The sequence below is a fragment of the Gobius niger genome (genome assembly GCF_951799975.1).
Source record: "Gobius niger genome assembly, chromosome: 22".
Taxonomy (NCBI): domain Eukaryota; kingdom Metazoa; phylum Chordata; class Actinopteri; order Gobiiformes; family Gobiidae; genus Gobius; species Gobius niger.
In genome coordinates this window covers 1,634,323-1,657,477 of record NC_136873.1, presented here as the reverse complement: position 1 = coordinate 1,657,477, position 23,155 = coordinate 1,634,323, and the positions used below count along the sequence as shown (strand labels likewise).

Here is a 23,155-nt window from a genome sequence, read left to right as displayed (position 1 = left end):
AATGACAAATAAAGCAACAAACAAACATAGGAACAACTTGATCAACTCTATGTGCTGCACTGTGTGAGGCAAATGCTCAAGCCATATACTGTTTTCTGACGGCCAATAAAGCAAAGCAATTTAGACACATTTGGGAAAAATATTTGGGGAAAACAAAAGTGTAGGGTTACAGGTCTATTTTTGTTTATTAAGTGTTAATATTAATACAATAATATCGTGGTGGAGGGTTTGAGCACCTAAATGATCCTGGAGCTATGTTGTCTGGGGCTTTATGCCCCTGGTAGGGTCTCCCATGGCAAACAGGTCCGAGGTGACGGGTCAGACGAAGAGCAGTTCAGAAGACACTTATGGATGTACAACATACAAGGACTGAGACGCCGTCCGGCATGGCGCAGCCGGGGCCCCACCCTGGAGCCAGGCCTGGGGTTGGGGCCCGAACGCAAGCGTCTGGTGGCCGGGCCTCTGCCCATGGGACCCGGCCGGGCACAGCCCGAAGGGACGACGTGGGCCCACCCTCCTGTGGACCCACCACCCACAGAGGGATCCGTAGGGGTCGGGTGCGGAGAGGACTGGGTGGCAGTCAGAGGCAGATGCCTCGACGACCTGGTCCGCATGCACAGCTTCTGGTGTTCGGGACATGGAACGTCACCTCGCTGGGGGGGAGGAGCCTGAGCTTGTGCGGGAGGTTGAGAGATACCGGCTAGATATAGTTGGGCTCACCTCCACGCAGAGCTTGGGTTCCGGATCCCAACTCCTGGAGAGAGGCTGGACTCTCCATTTTTCTGGAGTTGCCCGCGGGGAGAGGCGGCGGGCTGGGGTGGGTTTGCTCATATCCCCCCAGCTCAGCCGCCACGTGTTGGAGTTCACCCGGTGGACGAGAGGGTCGCGTCCCTACGCCTCCGGGTCGGGGACAGGTCTCTCACCGTTGTCTCGGCCTACGGGCCCAACATCGGTGCAGAGTACCCGGCCTTCTTGGAGTCCCTGGGAGGGGTACTAGATAGTGCTCCGACTGGGGACTCCATTGTTCTGCTGGGGGACTTCAACGCCCACGTGGGTAACAACAGTGAGACCTGGGTGGGAGTGATTGGGAAGAACGGCCTCCCCGATCTGAACCCGAGTGGTGTTCTGTTATTGGACTTCTGTGCTAGTCGCAGTTTGTCCATAACGAACACCATGTTCGAGCACAAGGGTGTCCATAAGTGCACGTGGCACCAGGACACCCTAGGCAGGAGGTCGATGATCGACTTTGTAGTTGTGTCGTCTGACCTCCGGCCGCGTGTCTCGGACACTCGGGTGAAGAGAGGGGCTGAGCTGTCAACCGATCACCACCTGGTGGTGAGCTGGATCCGCTGGCAGGGGAGGAAGCCGGTCAGACCTGGCAGACCCAAGCATGTGGTGAGGGTCTGCTGGGAACGTCTGGCAGATCCCTCTGTCAGTGGGGTCTTCAACTCCCACCTCCGGAAGAACTTCACCCAGATTCCGGGGGAGGCGGGGGACATGGAGTCCGAGTGGACTCTGTTCTCCTCCTCCATTGTCGATGCGGCAGCTCGTAGTTGTGGCCGTAAGGTCTCTGGTGCCTGTCGCGGCGGCAATCCCCGAACCCGGTGGTGGCGCCCGGAAGTAAGGGATGCCGTCCAGCTGAAGAAGGAGTCCTACCTGGCCTTGTTGGCTTGTGGGACTCCGGAGGCAGCTGAGAGGTACCGGCAGGCCAAGCTGCTGCAGCTCGTGCGGTCACAGAGGCTAAAACTCGGGTCTGGGAGGAGTTCGGAGAAGCCATGGAGGAGGACTATCGGTCGGCCTCGAAGAGATTCTGGCAAACCATCCGCCGCCTCAGGAGGGGGAAGCAGTGCTTCACCAACACTGTTTACAGTGCGGGTGGGGGGCTGCTGACCTCGACTGGGGATGTCGTCGAACGGTGGAAGGAGTACTTCGAGGACCTCCTCAATCCCGTCGTCACGTCTTCCGATGGGGAAGCAGAGGCTGGGGACTCGGGGGTGGGCTCGTCCATCACCGGGGACAGTGCCCCTGGATTGGCAGACCGGGGTGGTGGTCCCTCTCTCTAAGAAGGGGGACCGGAGGGTGTGCTCCAATCCCTCCAAAGAGGGATCACACTCCTCAGCCTCCCCGGTAAGGTCTACTCCAGGGTGCTGGAGAGGAGGATCCGGCCGATAGTCGAACCTTGGATCCAGGAGGAACAATGCGGTTTTCGTCCTGGTCGTGGCACACTGGACCAGCTCTATACCCTCCAACGGGTGCTCGAGGGTTCGTGGGAGTTCGCCCAACCAGTCCACACGTGTTTTGTGGATCTGGAGAAAGCGTTCGACCGCGTCCCTCGTGGTGCCCTGTGGGGGGTGTTCCGGGAGTATGGGGTCCGGGGCCCTCTGTTAAGGGCTGTCCGTTCCCTGTATGACCGCAGCAGGAGATTGGTTCGCATTGCCGGCAGTAAGTCAGACCTGTTCCCGGTGCGTGTTGGTCTCCTCAGGGCTGCCCTTTGTCACCGGTTCTGTTCATTACTTTTATGGACAGAATTTCTAGGTGCAGCCAGGGGCCGGAGGGTGTCCGGTTTGGGAGCCTCAGAGTCTCATCTCTGCTGTTTGCAGATGCTGTAGTTCTGTTGGCTTCAACGAACCAGGACCTTCAGCTGCTCTGGGGCGGTTTGCAGCCGAGTGTGTAGCGGCCGGGATGAGGATCAGCACCTACAAATCTGAGGCCATGGTTCTCCACCGGAAAAAGGTGGTTTCCCCTCTTCAGGTCGGTGGGGAGTCCTTACCTCAAGTGGAGGAGTTCAAGTATCTCGGGGTCTTGTTCTCAGTGAGAGACAGATGGAGCGTGAGATCGACAGACAGATCGATAGACGTCAGCAGTGATGCGGTCGCTGTATCGGTCTGTCGTGGTGAAGAGGGAGCTGAGTCGGGGCAAAGCTCTCGATTTACCGATCGATCTACGTTCCCACTCTCACCTATGGTCATGAGATTTGGGTCATGACCGAAAGGACAAGATCGCGAATACAAGCGGCCGAAATGAGTTTCCTTCGCAGGGTGGCTGGGCGCACCCTCCGAGATCGGGTGAGGAGCTCAGTTACCCAGGAGGAGCTCGGAGTAGAGTCGCTGCTCCTTCAAAAGGAGCCAGCTGAGGTGGCTCGGGCATCTGTTCCGGATGCCTCCTGGTCGCCTCCCGGGTGAGGTGTTCCAGGCATGTCCTAGTGCTGGGGTCACCAACCTTATTTCAGCTGAGGGCTACTTCAAGAGCATTAAGTTGTTCGAGGTCTACCAGTTAAAAACAAATCCTAAAGACTTAAACGTACACTGTTCACTTATAGGATATTGACCCCATATTATATTAAAATAGCTTTATTCTAAACTCATACTGAGTCACAAGAACCGAAATAACTGTCATTTTAAGAATTAGATTCCAAAAAATGAAGTGTTTTACACTTTAGAAAAAGTCCCAAGGGCTACTGGACATGCCCCAAAGGGCCCCTGGGTGCCCGCGGGCACCATGTTGGTGGGACTATGTCTCCAAGCTGGCCTGGTGTCGCCTCGGGGTCCCCCCAGAACAGCTGGAGGAGGTGTCGGGAAGTTTGGGCATCTCTGCTGAGACTGCTGCCCCCGCGACCCGGCCCCGGATAAAGCGGAAGAAAATGGATGGATGGCAGATTTAATGTACATTTGCTCTCCATTATTGTGTTGTGTATTTGAATGTGTTTCAACCAAGACCAATGTACAAGTGCGCGTCTAATGTGTAAACCTATGGTTGTGTTATTTTCACATTTGTGAATATATGTCTCTCATATACTTTTCTCTAATGCTTCACTAACGATTGATGTAACATGTGTCATTTATTCATATATTAGGCTACTATAAGCTTATATCATAAAGCGACACTGCTGCACTGACCTAATGATTCCACTGAGGGGCGCAACAGCCCTGAAGAACAAACAATCACAGCTCCAAGGATGAGAAGAGGAGAAACTTGTCCTGCTCGGCCCGAAAAGGAAGCGTTTAAGTGAGTTTACACCCAGTTCTCACACATTTCTACCGTCCACGAACTTCCAAAATCTTTGACATTTTTCTGTTTGAAACATGTCCTTTAACCCCCGCCTGAACCGAGCACATTCTCTCCAGTTTGGCTCGTGGGTAAAAAAGCAACAAAAACGTGTCGGGAAAGAAAAAGTGACAAAAGCGGGACAAGAGGGTGAAGCACTCATGTAAAGTTATATCATCGTTTATGTCATATAAGAATAATAATACATGAAAGCAGCGTGAATTCCGAGCGTCTTAGAACGCGTCAGCGGCGTCACTCTCCTCCCCCCTCCCTCCGTAGGAAGCCCCTGCGCATCCCTCCGCTCCCCCTCCGCTGCGCGCACTTCACTGGGAGGTTTCCCTTCGGTTCCCCCCCGGCTCCGTGCTCCGTCAGCGGGCCTCAGCGCACAGCCCTGTCCGCCTCCAGGCTCCCGTGGGCCGCCTGCTTTGCGCTCTGCACCGGCGGGCGCGTGGGAGAGATGCGACGCTTCGGCACAACTCTCGGACACGCAGCAGCAGCAGCAGCAGCAGCAGCAGAGAGCCCTCTCCCGCAGCAGCAGACACCTGGAAGCATCTGAGTTCGTGTCGTCAGAGAAGGTGAGTCGTGCTGGCGGATGAAGCAGGGGGGGCGGCGGTGTGAGAGTGTCTCCCCCCGGCGTCAGCGCCAGATCCGAGGCGGTGGATGTGAGTCATGCGCCGCCGGAGATCATGGCTTCCGATCCAGTCCCGTCTTAAAGAGGACCGGACTCGGACTGAACCGGGGGGGGTGCTCCGTATGAAGGAATCCACACAGGCCTGTTTTGGCTGTGGGGATCCTCCATGGGGGGGTTCAGGAGTTTGCTGTGTGGAGAAGTCCTTCAGAAGTACTTTGAGTAACGCTGGACGTCATTCTGGACAGTGCCAGCTGTTAGAAAAGGATGTCATTCGAGGCAATTTGAGCGCTGTATAGTGAAAGTGTCTGGCCTGGAGTTTGGACGAACAAACACAGAGGAGCTCCACCCCCATCAGCAGGTGGGTGGTGGTGGTGGTGGTGGGGGGAGGACTGGAGATGCAGGGTGGCTGAAACTCCAGAGTGTCATGAATAGGGCTGGTACCGTTTACTTTCCGGATTTCTTCTTAGTTATTTATTTTTTCTCACTTATGACTTGTTCTCATTGTTTTAACTATAGTCATTTTCCAGGTTCACCCATCGTGTCTAAATAATAATAATAAAACAAAACAATCAGGGACATAGAGTACATTAATACTGCAATAGCCTATAAAAAGTTCCCTAATAGGGCTGTGCAATTAATCGAAATTCGATTACGATTTCGATTACAACAGTAAACGATTACAAGATTAGCATAATCGCAAAAAATCGATTATAATTTTATTTATTTTTTTTCAATTTTTTAATTTTTTTTTTCAAATTTTTTTTTTTTGCAAAGCAGACTTGCGTTATTTCAGGCCGCTGGGATTATTTTCCCTTCGCTTTTCTCGTGCCGTGGCTCATGCTTTTGTCTGACGGCGCTGTGTGATGATGTCATCAGGCCGCGCCGCTCAGTTTGCTTGCGCAGGTGTGAGGGCTGGCCAGCAGGGGGCAGGTGTGAGGGCTGGCCAGCAGGGGGCAGGTGTGAGGGCTGGCCAGCAGGGGGCAGGTGTGAAACAGGGACCTCTCTTTAATCAAGGCGTGCTTGAAATCATTTGTACTTTTATGACTGCCCAGAAAACATAAAGTGTAGTGTTTTGATTAATAAATACATAAAATAAAGATAGACTTTTTTTTAAAAAGGCAACAAATAATCGTTTGAATAATTGTGATTTCAATTATGACAACAATAATCGTGATTATTATTTTTTCAATAATCGAGCAGCCCTATTCCCTAATCTACTGTATAATAGTTGTTTATTGTTTATTAATGGAGCCCCATTAGTAAAAGACTATTCTTCATGGGGTCCGTGAAAATGCTGCATTTAAAATATGACATCAGTTCATCACTACATATACAAATACATCAAATTAAAACTCCGATCCTCATGTTAATACTATGCTTCAATACACCTGAACTCAATGGTTTCTCCATTATACCCCATGATTTAGGACACAGAACCATCGCTCTGGACAGGACAGTTCTCTCCTCTGCAGTGGAGGTTCAAATGACACGGTTAATCAGGTCTTACAAGTGATCACAAGATTGATTAGCTTGAATCATCTTTAATCAATATTGGCATTAAGTCTACGTTTCTAATGAAATGGTGGCAGTACTTCACTTATTTTATGCCAAAAATTGATCCAAAATACTAAAAAAGAAAAATCTGTTTGGTCCAGTCCAGCTTGTCTTAAAATATAATTATAGTAAATCTGTAGAAACGCATAGACTTTGTTTCCTGTTTGTGGCATTGAGAATATTGTGTTGATCCATTAAAACAGACAGACATCTGAAGTGCTGATGGGAGCGGTCTGCAAACGCTCAGGTTCATCTCTCTCCTAGAAAGAGCTTGTTTCTCATTCTGATCTGATCTTGTCAGGTTTCAGAAGCTAAGCAGGAATGAATGAGATACATTTGTGTTGCACCGAACAAGCTTGAGCTGCTCTGACGGGGCAGACTGACTGAAGTCTGGCTTCCAATCTGTGCCATCAGCCCCTTCGAACACCAGCTGTCATGTCTGTGTTGGTTAAGTTATTATTTTCAATGTATTTTCCATGTCGGTCATTCTGTTTTCATTTTAAATCTTACTTTGTCAATAGGATTGCAAAAGTCACGGAATATTCAATATTGGAAATTTTCCAGGGGCATTAATGGGAATTAGCGGGAATATATGGGAATTAATGGGGATAAACAGGGAATTAAAACAACTGAAGGCCGCTTCTACAGATGAAACATACACATTTCATGTGATAGTTACACTGAAATATCTCTCACAGCAGAGATAAAAAGTGTCAAAGAAATCCTGACACCAGGGTTTGAAGAGCCAAGACAAGAAGAGCCTTTGGAAGTCTGTGTAGTATTACAAATGATTATATTTTTAGAAGTCTGTGTAGTATTACAAATGATTATATTTTTAAAAGTCTGTGAGTAATGATCAGTGTCTGTCATGATCTGAGTTGGAGACAGTTGAATTGAACCAATCACTGTGCGATAAGACAAAATCCTGATCTAAAAGGATAGAAAGAGTGTAAAGCAGAATGTGGGTGTAAGTTTGGACCTGATGATCTTGTCCTCACACTGTGGAGGGACTTCACTCAAATGCAGAAAACAGAATTCAGCAGCTCGTATATCATTCATTGTTTATTTAACAAAAAAAATCCAAAAATATCACGTTTATTTAAGCATTTTAACAGTTTAGATTTTTTTTAAATTCCTAAAGAATTATAGCTAAAATTCACTTTGAAAGTTTCTGGAAAATCTGGAAATTTATTGGGAATTTCCCGCCCCTTTGCAACACTACTTAAAATATTGAACCTTTCAGTTCTTAGTGCAACACCAACCACTCGCACACACACGGGACAAAGAGTCATGTCAAAGGTCACGATGGAGTGCACCTGCGGGACCTGGAGTTCAGGGCAGCTGACTACATATACATACATATATACATATACATATACATACACATATATACATAATAATTATGTACGTTAGCCACATAGCATAACTGCCTAAGTCATTTTGTATTGTTAAAATGTCAATAAGAGAAAAACAATGTGTTTCCTAAAAAAGGTTTTTTTTACATGTTTTCAAAAATCAAAACAAAAATGAGTTAGGCAATTATGCTATGTGGCTAACAATATACATATATACATATACATATACATATACATATACATATACATATACATATACATATACATATACATATACATATACACAGCTTACCAGCACCAGGAGGGAGGGAGTGAATGTTATTTTGAACGAGCTATGGTCAGCTCGGCTACATCACGTACGACACTGACTAGTATTGACTGAAGTCAGCACAGCCGTAGGAAACCAGATCTTTAAAGCTGTGGAACCAGAGCATTGAAATGTGGATCTTTAAAGCACACTGAGGAACCAGAGCATTGAAATGTGGATCTTTAAAGCACACTGTGGAACCAGAGCATTGAAATGTGGATCTTTAAAGCACACTGTGGAACCAGAGCATTGAAATGTGGATCTTTAAAGCACACTGTGGAACCAGAGTATTGAAATGTGGATCTTTAAAGCACACTGTGGAACCAGAGCATTGAAATGTGGATCTTTAAAGCACACTGTGGAACCAGAGTATTGAAATGTGGATCTTTGAAGCACACTGTGGAACCAGAGCATTGAAATGTGGATCTTTAAAGCACACTGAGGAACCAGAGCATTGAAATGTGGATCTTTAAAGCACACTGAGGAACCAGAGCATTGAAATGTGGATCTTTAAAGCACACTGTGGAACCAGCGCATTGAAATGTGGATCTTTAAAGCACACTGTGGAACCAGCGCATTGAAATGTGGATCTTTGAAGCACACTGTGGAACCAGGGCATTGAAATGTGGATCTTTAAAGCACACTTGAAATGTGGATCTTTAAAGCACACTGTGGAACCAGAGCATTGAGATGTGGATCTTTAAAGCACACTGTGGAACCAGAGCATTGAAATGTGGATCTTTAAAGCACACTGTGGAACCAGAGCATTGAAATGTGGATCTTTAAAGCACACTGTGGAACCAGAGCATTGAAATGTGGATCTTTAAAGCACACTGTGGAACCAGAGCATTGAAATGTGGATCTTTAAAGCACACTGTGGAACCAGAGCATTGAAATGTGGATCTTTAAAGCACACTGTGGAACCAGAGCATTGAAATGTGGATCTTTAAAGCACACTGTGGAACCAGAGCATTGAAATGTGGATCTTTAAAGCACACTGTGGAACCAGAGCACGGCTTCTTCTCTGTGATTTTGCCAGTGCCATTGCCTGGTCCAACAGGCTGCCTGCATGTTCTCCACTCCTACAGTCAAGGGTGGGCGAGAGTGACAAACATGAGGAATAACCTAATTATAACATCTTCCTTACTGCTTTATTTTCCAACACAAATGACAGCATGTTTTTTTCTCACTGGCCCCGCCCTTACCAGTGTGTTATCTCAACTTTTCTTCTTGCAGTCACTGAACATGGCTATATTTCAAAGATGTTTCATTGAATTTGCATGCTTACTCAACATGTATCCAGTTTAAATGTTCACTGAACTAATATCTTTATATTCTGACAACATTTAGCAAGTTAGGGTTGCCAGATCCTACTGTAAAAAGCCCAAGGGCTCGTTCTTCTATCTGAAAATAAACAACTTTTACATTGTGAATAAACCAATTTACTGTATTAGTTTTAGTAACATACAATCAAAGTGTCATGATTGGGTTCATGCTGGGTTCAAGATTTTGCTCCATATATATCCATTTAGATGATTCTTACACCTATACCTACCTATGTTAATATTTGCAAAAAACGTATTGGTGTCACTTAACCTCTAACAAATTAGCATTGCAGAAAAATCTATATACAGTCCAAATCAAAAGTTTAAGACTAGGTTCCAAGTAAACCTTCAATATGCAACAAGAATAAATGGGAGTGCTTCCAGCTGAAGGACATCAAAAGATTATTACAGGCCTGATGCCATTTAAAGTTTTACAATTTTTCTCCCCAAAAATGATGCAAACGTTCTGGTTTTGTGTGTCTTTGCTGTTTGAGATGTCAGATCGTGGTAGTTCAGTGTAATGTGTGAGCAGTGAAACCTAAGTCTCTTCTGTAAACCGCACATTCTAAACATCACGGAAACAACAATCCAATCCAAAGTGAATAAGGGTTTTCATTTTTCATTGACATGCACATTTTGATTGTAGCTGACCCGTTAGTATTTGGTTTGAACTGGCTGACCTCATGCAGCTGTCTTTGCAAACAAAAGGCGTGGGGTCAGCGGTGGTCGGGACCTGGTTATTAGTGGTCATGTAAGGTCAGTGGAGGTTGTATGTTGCCTCATCTCCGCACATTACCAGCATTTGAGTCTGGTCACTGTTGCATCGACACAATTTCAGACCAATCCACAAAGGGCGGACAGGTCATTATTGCGACGTCAATATTCGAACACTATTCGGTTATGACTCGCCTACTGTCGATGTGTTTTATTTTTTATTTAAAGCCACAGATTGGAACAAACCCTGAGCATGTGCCATCCGTGGATTGTTACTGAGGGGACTTCCACGAGTCCGATTGCACAGGTCCTTCTGAAGGAAGGCGCGGCCAGACTGATATCCCTGTGTGGATAAAGGGGCATCATTCTGGACGTGCCAGGCTCGGTGTGGGGTCAGAAGTAGGCAGGACCTGGCCATTAGTGTATATGTGGGATCAGCAGCAGAACACATTGGGCCTGTGCACCGCTGTATCTGTGTACATTGGCAGTTTCCATGGAGACGTGTGGTTTTGTGGTCGCTGAGGAACACTGGTGGAGGGACATTATCTAAAGGTTAATCTGCCTGTTCAGAAGGGAGTGAAGAAGACAGTATCCATCAATATAAAATCAACGTAACTTTACTACTGCGGCGAAACAATGAGTGCACAGTAGTGCTTTGAGAAACTTGTCAAAACACGCTTGTAAAGCAAAGTGTAATGCTTCTCTCTAATGGGGTGTCGTTAACATACTGCATAGTACCCAAAGTGTTTTGTTCAAAAGCAGCGTAATCTAAATAGTATTATGTTTGGAAATGACTGACTTTTCGGGAATGTTACTAGTCAACTGTCTGCAAAGCTTCAGTGCTGTGATTCTCCATGGTCCGATCAGTGGCTCTGTCACTCTCAGGTTGGGATTGCGCTCCTGCTCGGCCCCTGCTCGTCCTCAGGGCCTCCAGGCACTGCTCACTTTTCTAGAGCAGTGGTTTTCAACTCGTGGCTTTGCAGCCAAACCTCAACTTCAACTTATCACAACACGCCATGACCCAGATAACAGGATTATTTTCAACTTGCACATCATATATATTACAATACAGCAGGATGGGCTATGCCTCCTCATTCCTCATAGGCTGTAGGGCTAACTACCAAACACTATTGGAACATTTCATCAACAGTACTGTAATTATTGACCAGTCGAAAACCACTGAACTAGAAGAGGAGTTGTCCAGTTTTGACTTGATTTTACTGCACCCAGAGGTGCCGATCCCGTGGGTGCTGTGGGGCTGGATCATCCACTTAAATCTTTGGGCACCCAGGCAAATTAGCTCCATAGGTAGAGCGCCGGGCTCATGACCACGAGTTTTGAGATCGAGCCTGACCGCGTATTTTGTTTTTATTGGGCACCCACTGGGAAGAGCCTATGCATGGCCCACAATAACAGTAATCTCACGATATGCCGATACTGCAATAATGATATATAGCAAAAAATTGCAATTTTAACATTATTTTTTAAGCATTGTTACTTTATAGACACCATTTTACACATGTTTAATGATTACATTAGTTTCATGTATTGTTCCTCTTAGCTTAAATGAATAAATAAATGATCCCTGACTTTCACAGTGAAAGTGAGCCTCGGATCGTCCATTGAAATACAGTAAAAACCACAGTCTTTTTTTCCAAAAGAAAACAAGTTAATCTTTATTATTAACTGCTATCATTAAAAGTGATTTATTTGTGTGACAGTGTTTGGTCCAAATGCTGCCCTCTACTGTCCTGACTATTCTTGACCAATGACCATTAAAGCTATGGAACTTTCTACACAGCTCAATACTCATGGAAGCCGGAAGCAGAAATTCTCTAAGCTTTTAGAAAAATTCAATTATGAAGAGTTTATGTGTGACATAACCATCATCAAAAGTATCATTACCTCAGTAGCATATCATAATAATGTGGTGTGCAGTATTGTCTCGCCCCAGCAGACACACCTATGATATCAGTCACATTGTAAAGTTGACATTATTTTTTGGGTTGTGTAGAGTCCTTCATGTGAAACCCGATAGTGGAGTGCAGGACGGTGTGCACAGAGTTAATGTGTATCAGGACGGGTCTTACTGCTGGGAGTGTCAACAAGAGGTTAATTATCCAAGTCTGAACAAACAGAACAGAACTGCCTGTGTCACAGCCCCAGGCAGACTCCTCCCACTCAGCTCTGCCTCACCTGCACCACCTCACTCTACTACCTCCTCACTCTACTACCACCACCTCACTCTACTACCACCTCACTCTACTACCACCACCTCACTCTACTACCACCACCTCACTCTACCACCACCACCTCACTCTACTACCACCACCTCACTCTACTACCACCACCTCACTCTACTACCACCACCTCACGCTACTACCACCACCTCACTCTACTACTACCACCACCTCACTCTACTACCACCACCTCACTCTACTACTACCACCTCACTCTACTACCACCACCTCACTCTACTACTACCACCTCACTCTACTACCACCACCTCACTCTACTACTACCACCACCTCACTCTACTACCACCACCTCACGCTACTACCACCACCACCTCACTCTACTACTACCACCTCACTCTACTACCACCACCTCACTCTACTACTACCACCACCTCACGCTACTACCACCACCACCTCACGCTACTACCACCACCACCTCACTCTACTACCACCACCTCACTCTACTACCACCACCTCACTCTACTACCACCACCTCACTCTACTACCACCACCTCACTCTACTACCACCACCTCACTCTACTACTACCACCTCACTCTACTACTACCACCTCACTCTACTACCACCACCTCACTCTACCACCACCTCACTCTACTACCACCACCTCACTCTACTACCACCACCTCACTCTACTACTACCACCTCACTCTACTACCACCACCTCACTCTACTACTACCACCTCACTCTACTACCACCACCTCACTCTACTACCACCACCTCACTCTACTACCACCACCTCACTCTACTACTACCACCTCACTCTACTACCACCACCTCACTCTACTACCACCACCTCACTCTACTACCACCACCTCACTCTACTACCACCTCACTCTACTACCACCACCTCACTCTACTACTACCACCTCACTCTACTACCACCACCTCACTCTACTACTACCACCTCACTCTACTACCACCACCTCACTCTACTACTACCACCACCTCACTCTACTACCACCACCTCACGCTACTACCACCACCACCTCACTCTACTACTACCACCTCACTCTACTACCACCACCTCACTCTACTACTACCACCACCTCACGCTACTACCACCACCACCTCACGCTACTACCACCACCACCTCACTCTACTACCACCACCTCACTCTACTACCACCACCTCACTCTACTACCACCACCTCACTCTACTACCACCACCTCACTCTACTACCACCACCTCACTCTACTACTACCACCTCACTCTACTACTACCACCTCACTCTACTACCACCACCTCACTCTACCACCACCTCACTCTACTACCACCACCTCACTCTACTACCACCACCTCACTCTACTACTACCACCTCACTCTACTACCACCACCTCACTCTACTACTACCACCTCACTCTACTACCACCACCTCACTCTACTACCACCACCTCACTCTACTACCACCACCTCACTCTACTACTACCACCTCACTCTACTACCACCACCTCACGCTACTACCACCACCACCTCACTCTACTACTACCACCTCACTCTACTACCACCACCTCACTCTACTACTACCACCACCTCACGCTACTACCACCACCACCTCACGCTACTACCACCACCACCTCACTCTACTACCACCACCTCACTCTACTACCACCACCTCACTCTACTACCACCACCTCACGCTACTACCACCACCTCACTCTACTACTACCACCACCTCACTCTACTACCACCACCTCACTCTACTACTACCACCTCACTCTACTACCACCACCTCACTCTACTACCACCACCTCACTCTACTACCACCACCTCACTCTACTACTACCACCTCACTCTACTGCCACCACCTCACTCTACTACTACCACCTCACTCTACTACCACCACCTCACTCTACTACCACCACCTCACTCTACTACTACCACCTCACTCTACTACCACCACCTCACTCTACTACCACCACCTCACTCTACTACCACCACCTCACTCTACTACCACCACCTCACTCTACTACCACCACCTCACTCTACTACTACCACCTCACTCTACTACTACCACCTCACTCTACTACCACCACCTCACTCTACTACCACCACCTCACTCTACTACCACCACCTCACTCTACTACCACCACCTCACTCTACTACCACCTCACTCTACTACCACCACCTCACTCTACTACTACCACCTCACTCTACTACCACCACCTCACTCTACTACCACCACAACACTCTACTACTACCACCTCACTCTACTACCACCACCTCACTCTACTACCACCACCTCACTCTACTACCACCACCTCACTCTACTACCACCACCTCACTCTACTACCACCACCTCACTCTACTACTACCACCTCACTCTACTACCACCACCTCACTCTACTACCACCACCTCACTCTACTACCACCACCTCACTCTACTACCACCACCTCACTCTACCACCACCACCTCACTCTACTACCACCACCACCTCACTCTACTACCACCACCTCACTCTACTACCACCACCTCACTCTACTACCACCACCACCTCACTCTACTACTACCACCTCACACTACTACTACCACCTCACTCTACTACCACCACCTCACTCTACTACCACCACCTCACTCTACTACTACCACCACCTCACTCTACTACCACCACCACCTCACTCTACTACCACCACCACCTCACTCTACTGCTACCACCTCACACTACTACTACCACCTCACTCTTCTACCACCACCTCACTCTACTACCACCACCTCACTCTACTACCACCACCACCTCACTCTACTACCACCACCACCTCACTCTACTACCACCACCACCTCACTCTACTGCTACCACCTCACACTACTACTACCACCTCACTCTTCTACCACCACCTCACTCTACTACCACCACCTCACTCTACTACCACCACCACCTCACTCTACTACCACCACCACCTCACTCTACTACCACCACCACCTCACTCTACTGCTACCACCTCACACTACTACTACCACCTCACTCTTCTACCACCACCTCACTCTACTACCACCACCTCACTCTACTACTACCACCTCACACTACTACTACCACCTCACTCTTCTACCACCACCTCACTCTACTACCACCACCACCTCACTCTACTACCACCACCACCTCACTCTACTACCACCACCACCTCACTCTACTACCACCACCACCTCACTCTACTGCTACCACCTCACACTACTACTACCACCTCACTCTTCTACCACCACCTCACTCTACTACCACCACCTCACTCTACTACTACCACCTCACACTACTACCACCACCTCACTCTACTACCACCACCTCATTCTACTACCACCACCTCACTCTACTACCACCACCACCTCACTCTACTACCACCACCTCACTCTACTACCACCACAACACTCTACTACCACCACCTCACTCTACTACCACCACCTCACTCTACTACCACCACCTCACTCTACTACCACCACCTCACTCTACTACCACCACCTCACTCTACTACCATCACCTCATTCTACTACCACCACAACACTCTACTACCACCACCTCACTCTACTACCACCACCACCTCACTCTACTACCACCACCACCTCACTCTACTGCTACCACCTCACACTACTACTACCACCTCACTCTTCTACCACCACCTCACTCTACTACCACCACCTCACTCTACTACTACCACCTCACACTACTACCACCACCTCACTCTACTACCACCACCTCATTCTACTACCACCACCTCACTCTACTACTACCACCTCACTCTTCTACCACCACCTCACTCTACTACCACCACCTCACTCTACTACTACCACCTCACACTACTACCACCACCTCACTCTTCTACCACCACCTCACTCTACTACCACCACCTCACTCTACTACTACCACCTCACACTACTACCACCACCTCACTCTACTACCACCACCTCACTCTACTACTACCACCTCACACTACTACCACCACCTCACTCTACTACCACCACAACACTCTACTACCACCACCTCACTCTACTACCACCACCTCACTCTACTACCACCACCTCACTCTACTACCACCACCACAACACTCTACTACCACCACCTCACTCTACTACCACCACCTCACTCTACTACCACCACCTCACTCTACTACCACCACAACACTCTACTACCACCACCTCACTCTACTACCACCACCTCACTCTACTACCACCACCTCACTCTACTACCATCACCTCATTCTACTACCACCACAACACTCTACTACCACCACCTCACTCTACTACCACCACCTCATTCTACTACCACCACAACACTCTACTACCACCACCTCACACTACTACCACCACCTAACTATACTACCACCACCTCACTCTACTACCACCACAACACTCTACTACCACCACCTCATTCTACTACCACCACAACACTCTACTACCACCACCTCACACTACTACCACCACCTAACTATACTACCACCACCTCACTCTACTACCACCACAACACTCTACTACCACCACCTCATTCTACTACCACCACAACACTCTACTACCACCACCTCACTCTACTACCACCACCTCACTCTACTACCACCACCTCATTCTACTACCACCACAACACTCTACTACCACCACCTCACACTACTACCACCACCTAACTATACTACCACCACCTCACTCTACTACCACCACCTCACTCTACTACAATCACCTCACTCTACTACCACCACCACCACCTCACTCTACTACCACCACCTCACTCTACTACCACCACCTCACTCTACTACCACCACCACCACCACCTCACTCTACTACCACCACCTCACTCTACTACCACCACCTCACTCTACTACAATCACCTCACTCTACTACCACCACCACCACCTCACTCTACTACCACCACCTCACTCTACTACCACCACCTCACTCTACTACCACCACCACCACCTCACTCTACTACCACCACCTCACTCTACTACCACCACCTCACTCTACTACCACCTCACTCTACTACCACCACCTCACTCTACTACCACCACCTCACTCTACTACTACCACCTCACTCTACTACCACCACCACCACCTCACTCTACTACCACCACCTCACTCTACTACCACCACCTCACTCTACTACCACCACCTCACTCTACTACCACCACCACCTCACTCTACTACCACCACCTCACTCTACTACTACCACCTCACTCTACTACCACCACCACCACCTCACTCTACTACCACCTCACTCTACTACCACCACCTCACTCTACTACCACCACCTCACTCTACTACCACCACCTCACTCTACTACCACCACCTCACTCTACTACCACCACCCTCACTCTACTACCACCACCTCACTCTACCACCACCACCTCACTCTACTACCACCTCACTCTACTACAACCACCTCACTCTACTACCACCACCTCACTCTACTACTACCACCACCTCACTCTACTACCACCACCTCACTCTACTACCACCACCTCACTCTACTATCACCACCTCACTCTACTACCACCACCTCACTCTACTACTATCACCACCTCACTCTACTACCACCACCTCACTCTACCACCACCACCTCACTCTACTACCACCTCACTCTACTACAACCACCTCACTCTACTACCACCACCTCACTCTACTACTACCACCACCTCACTCTACTACCACCACCTCACTCTACCACCACCACCTCACTCTACTACCACCACCTCACTCTACTACTACCACCACCTCACTCTACTACTACCACCACCTCACTCTACTACTACCACCACCTCACTCTACTACCACCACCTCACTCTACTACTACCACCTCACTCTACTACCACCACCTCACTCTACTACCACCACCTCACTCTACTACTACCACCTCACTCTACTGCCACCACCTCACTCTACTACCACCACCTCACTCTACTACCACCACCTCACTCTACTACTACCACCTCACTCTACTGCCACCACCTCACTCTACTACCACCACCTCACTCTACTACCACCACCTCACTCTACTACTACCACCTCACTCTACTGCCACCACCTCACTCTACTACCACCACCTCACTCTACTACCACCACCTCACTCTACTACTACCACCTCACTCTACTGTCACCACCTCACTCTACTACCACCACCTCACTCTACTGCCACCACCTCACTCTACTACCACCACCTCACTCTACTACTACCACCTCACTCTACTACCACCACCTCACTCTACTACTACCACCTCACTCTACTACTACCACCACCTCACTCTACTACTACCACCACCTCACTCTACTACTACCACCTCACTCTACTACCACCACCTCACTCTACTATCACCACCTCACTCTACTACTACCACCTCACTCTACTACTACCACCTCACTCTACTACTACCACCTCACTCTACTACCACCACCTCACTCTACTACTACCACCTCACTCTACTACTACCACCTCACTCTACTACCACCACCTCACTCTACTACTACCACCTCACTCTACTGCCACCACCTCACTCTACTACCACCACCTCACTCTACTACTACCACCTCACTCTACTACTACCACCTCACTCTACTGCCACCACCTCACTCTACTGCCACCACCTCACTCTACTACTACCACCTCACTCTACTACTACCACCTCACTCTACTACCACCACCTCACTCTACTACTACCACCTCACTCTACTACCACACACAACACTCTACTACCACCACCTCACTCTACTACTACCACCTCACTCTACTACTACCACCTCACTCTACTACCACCACCACCTCACTCTACTACCTACCACCTCACTCTACTACCTACCACCTCACTCTACTACCACCACCTCACTCTACTACACCACCACCTCACTCTACTACTACCACCTCACTCTACTACTACCACCTCACTCTACTACCACCACCTCACTCTACTACCACCACCTCACTCTACTACTACCACCTCACTCTACTACCACCACCTCACTCTACTACCACCACCTCACTCTACTACTACCACCTCACTCTACTACCACCACCTCACTCTACTGCCACCACCTCACTCTACTACCACCACCTCACTCTACTACCACCACCTCACTCTACTACCACCACCTCACTCTACTACCACCACCTCACTCTACTACCACCACCTCACTCTACTACCACCACCTCACTCTACTACACCACCTCACTCTACTACTACCACCTCACTCTACTACTACCACCTCACTCTACTACCACCACCTCACTCTACTACTACCACCTCACTCTACTACCACCACCTCACTCTACTACTACCACCTCACTCTACTACTACCACCTCACTCTACTACCACCACCTCACTCTACTACTACCACCTCACTCTACTACCACCACCTCACTCTACTACCACCACCTCACTCTACTACTACCACCTCACTCTACTACCACCACCTCACTCTACTACCACCACCTCACTCTACTACCTACTACCACCACCTCACTCTACTACCACCACCTCACTCTACTACCACCACCTCACTCTACTACTACCACCTCACTCTACTACCACCACCTCACTCTACTACACCACCTCACTCTACTACTACCACCTCACTCTACTACCACCACCTCACTCTACTACCACCACCTCACTCTACTACCACCACCTCACTCTACTACTACCACTCACTCTACTACCACACCTCACTCTACTACCACCACCTCACTCTACTACCACCACCTCACTCTACTACCACCACCTCACTCTACTACCTACCACCTCACTCTACTACCCACCACCTCACTCTACTACCACCACCTCACTCTACTACCACCACCTCACTCTACTACCACCACCTCACTCTACTACTACACCTCACTCTACTAGCCACCACCTCACTCTACTACCACCACCTCACTCTACTACCACCACCTCACTCTACTACCACCACCTCACTCTACTACTACCACCTCACTCTACTGCCGTCACCTCACTCTACTACCACCACCCTCACTCTACTACCACCACCTCACTCTACTACTACCACCTCACTCTACTGCCACCACCTCACTCTACTACCACCACCTCACTCTACTACCACCACCTCACTCTACTACTACCACCTCACTCTACTGTCACCACCTCACTCTACTACCACCACCTCACTCTACTGCCACCACCTCACTCTACTACCACCACCTCACTCTACTACTACCACCTCACTCTACTACCACCACCTCACTCTACTGCCACCACCTCACTCTACTACTACCACCTCACTCTACTGCCACCACCTCACTCTACTACTACCACCTCACTCTACTACCACCACCACCTCACTCTACTACCACCACCTCACTCTACTACCACCACCTCACTCTACTACTACCACCTCACTCTACTACTACCACCTCACTCTACTACCACCACCTCACTCTACTACCACCACCTCACTCTACTACTACCACCTCACTCTACTACCACCACCTCACTCTACTGCCACCACCTCACTCTACTACCACCACCTCACTCTACTACCACCACCTCACTCTACTACCACCACCTCACTCTACTACCACCACCTCACTCTACTACCACCACCTCACTCTACTACCACCACCTCACTCTACTACCACCACCTCACTCTACTACCACCACCTCACTCTACTACCACCACCTCACTCTACTACCACCACCTCACTCTACTACCACCACCTCACTCTACTACCACCACCTCACTCTACTACCACCACCTCACTCTACTACTACCACCTCACTCTACTACCACCACCTCACTCTACTACTACCACCTCACTCTACTACCACCACCTCACTCTACTACTACCACCTCACTCTACTACCACCACCTCACTCTACTACCACCACCTCACTCTACTGCCACCACCTCACTCTACTACCACCACCTCACTCTACTACCACCACCTCACTCTACTACCACCACCTCACTCTACTACCACCACCTCACTCTACTACCACCACCTCACTCTACTACCACCACCTCACTCTACTACCACCACCTCACTCTACTACTACCACCTCACTCTACTACTACCACCTCACTCTACTACCACCACCTCACTCTACTACTACCACCTCACTCTACTACCACCACCTCACTCTACTACTACCACCTCACTCTACTACTACCACCTCACTCTACTACCACCACCTCACTCTACTACTACCACCTCACTCTACTACCACCACCTCACTCTACTACCACCACCTCACTCTACTACTACCACCTCACTCTACTACCACCACCTCACTCTACTACCACCACCTCACTCTACTACCACCACCTCACTCTACTACCACCACCTCACTCTACTACTACCACCTCACTCTACTACCACCACCTCACTCTACTACCACCACCTCACTCTACTACTACCACCTCACTCTACTACTACCACCTCACTCTACTACCACCACCTCACTCTACTACTACCACCTCACTCTACTACCACCACCTCACTCTACTACCACCACCTCACTCTACTACTACCACCTCACTCTACCTACCACCACCTCACTCTACTACCACCACCTCACTCTACTACTACCACCACCTCACTCTACTACCACCACCTCACTCTACTACTACCACCTCACTCTACTACTACCACCACCTCACTCTACTATCACCACCTCACTCTACTACTACCACCTCACTCTACTACTACCACCTCACTCTACTACTACCACCTCACTCTACTACCACCACCTCACTCTACTACTACCACCTCACTCTACTACTACCACCTCACTCTACTACCACCACCTCACTCTACTACTACCACCTCACTCTACTGCCACCACCTCACTCTACTGCCACCACCTCACTCTACTACTACCACCTCACTCTACTACTACCACCTCACTCTACTACCACCACCTCACTCTACTACTACCACCTCACTCTACTACCACCACCTCACTCTACTACCACCACCTCACTCTACTACTACCACCTCACTCTACTACTACCACCTCACTCTACTACCACCACCTCACTCTACTACCACCACCTCACTCTACTACCACCTCCTCACTCTACTACCACCACCTCACTCTACTACTACCACCTCACTCTACTACTACCACCACCTCACTCTACTACTACCACCTCCTCACTCTACTACCACCACCTCACTCTACTACCACCACCTCACTCTACTACCACCACCTCACTCTACTACCACCACCTCACTCTACTACCACCACCTCACTCTACTACTACCACCTCACTCTACTACCACCACCTCACTCTACTACTACCACCTCACTCTACTACCACCACCTCACTCTACTACTACCACCTCACTCTACTACCACCACCTCACTCTACTACCACCACCTCACTCTACTGCCACCACCTCACTCTACTACCACCACCTCACTCTACTACCACCACCTCACTCTACTACCACCACCTCACTCTACTACCACCACCTCACTCTACTACTACCACCTCACTCTACTACCACCACCTCACTCTACTACCACCACCTCACTCTACTACCACCACAACACTCTACTACCACCACCACCTCACTCTACTACCACCACCTCACTCTACTACCACCACCTCACTCTACTACCACCACCACCTCACTCTACTACTACCACCTCACACTACTACTACCACCTCACTCTACTACCACCACCTCACTCTACTACCACCACCTCACTCTACTACCACCACCTCACTCTACTACCACCACCTCACTCTACTACTACCACCTCACTCTACTACCACCACCTCACTCTACTACCACCACCTCACTCTACTACTACCACCTCACTCTACTACCACCACCACCTCACTCTACTACCACCACCACCTCACTCTACTACTACCACCTCACTCTACTACTACCACCTCACTCTACTACCACCACCACCTCACTCTACTACCACCACCTCACTCTACTACTACCACCTCACTCTACTACCGCCACCTCACTCTACTACCACCACCTCACTCTACTACCACCTCACTCTACTACCACCACCACCTC

General features: G+C 48.8%; 1 protein-coding gene across 3 annotated transcripts in view; it reads left to right on the top strand.

Annotated features, from left to right (window-relative positions):
* Positions 1-4,319: 4,319 nt before the first annotated feature.
* Positions 4,320-23,155, top strand: part of LOC306981666 (ras-related protein Rab-27B-like) — a 607,733-nt gene continuing 588,897 nt past the window's right edge. For all 3 annotated transcript variants that reach the window (XM_079581295.1, XM_079581296.1, XM_079581294.1), the window contains exon 1: positions 4,320-4,619. The gene's annotated coding sequence lies outside the window, so the exon portion shown is untranslated. The remainder of the gene's footprint in view (positions 4,620-23,155) is intronic.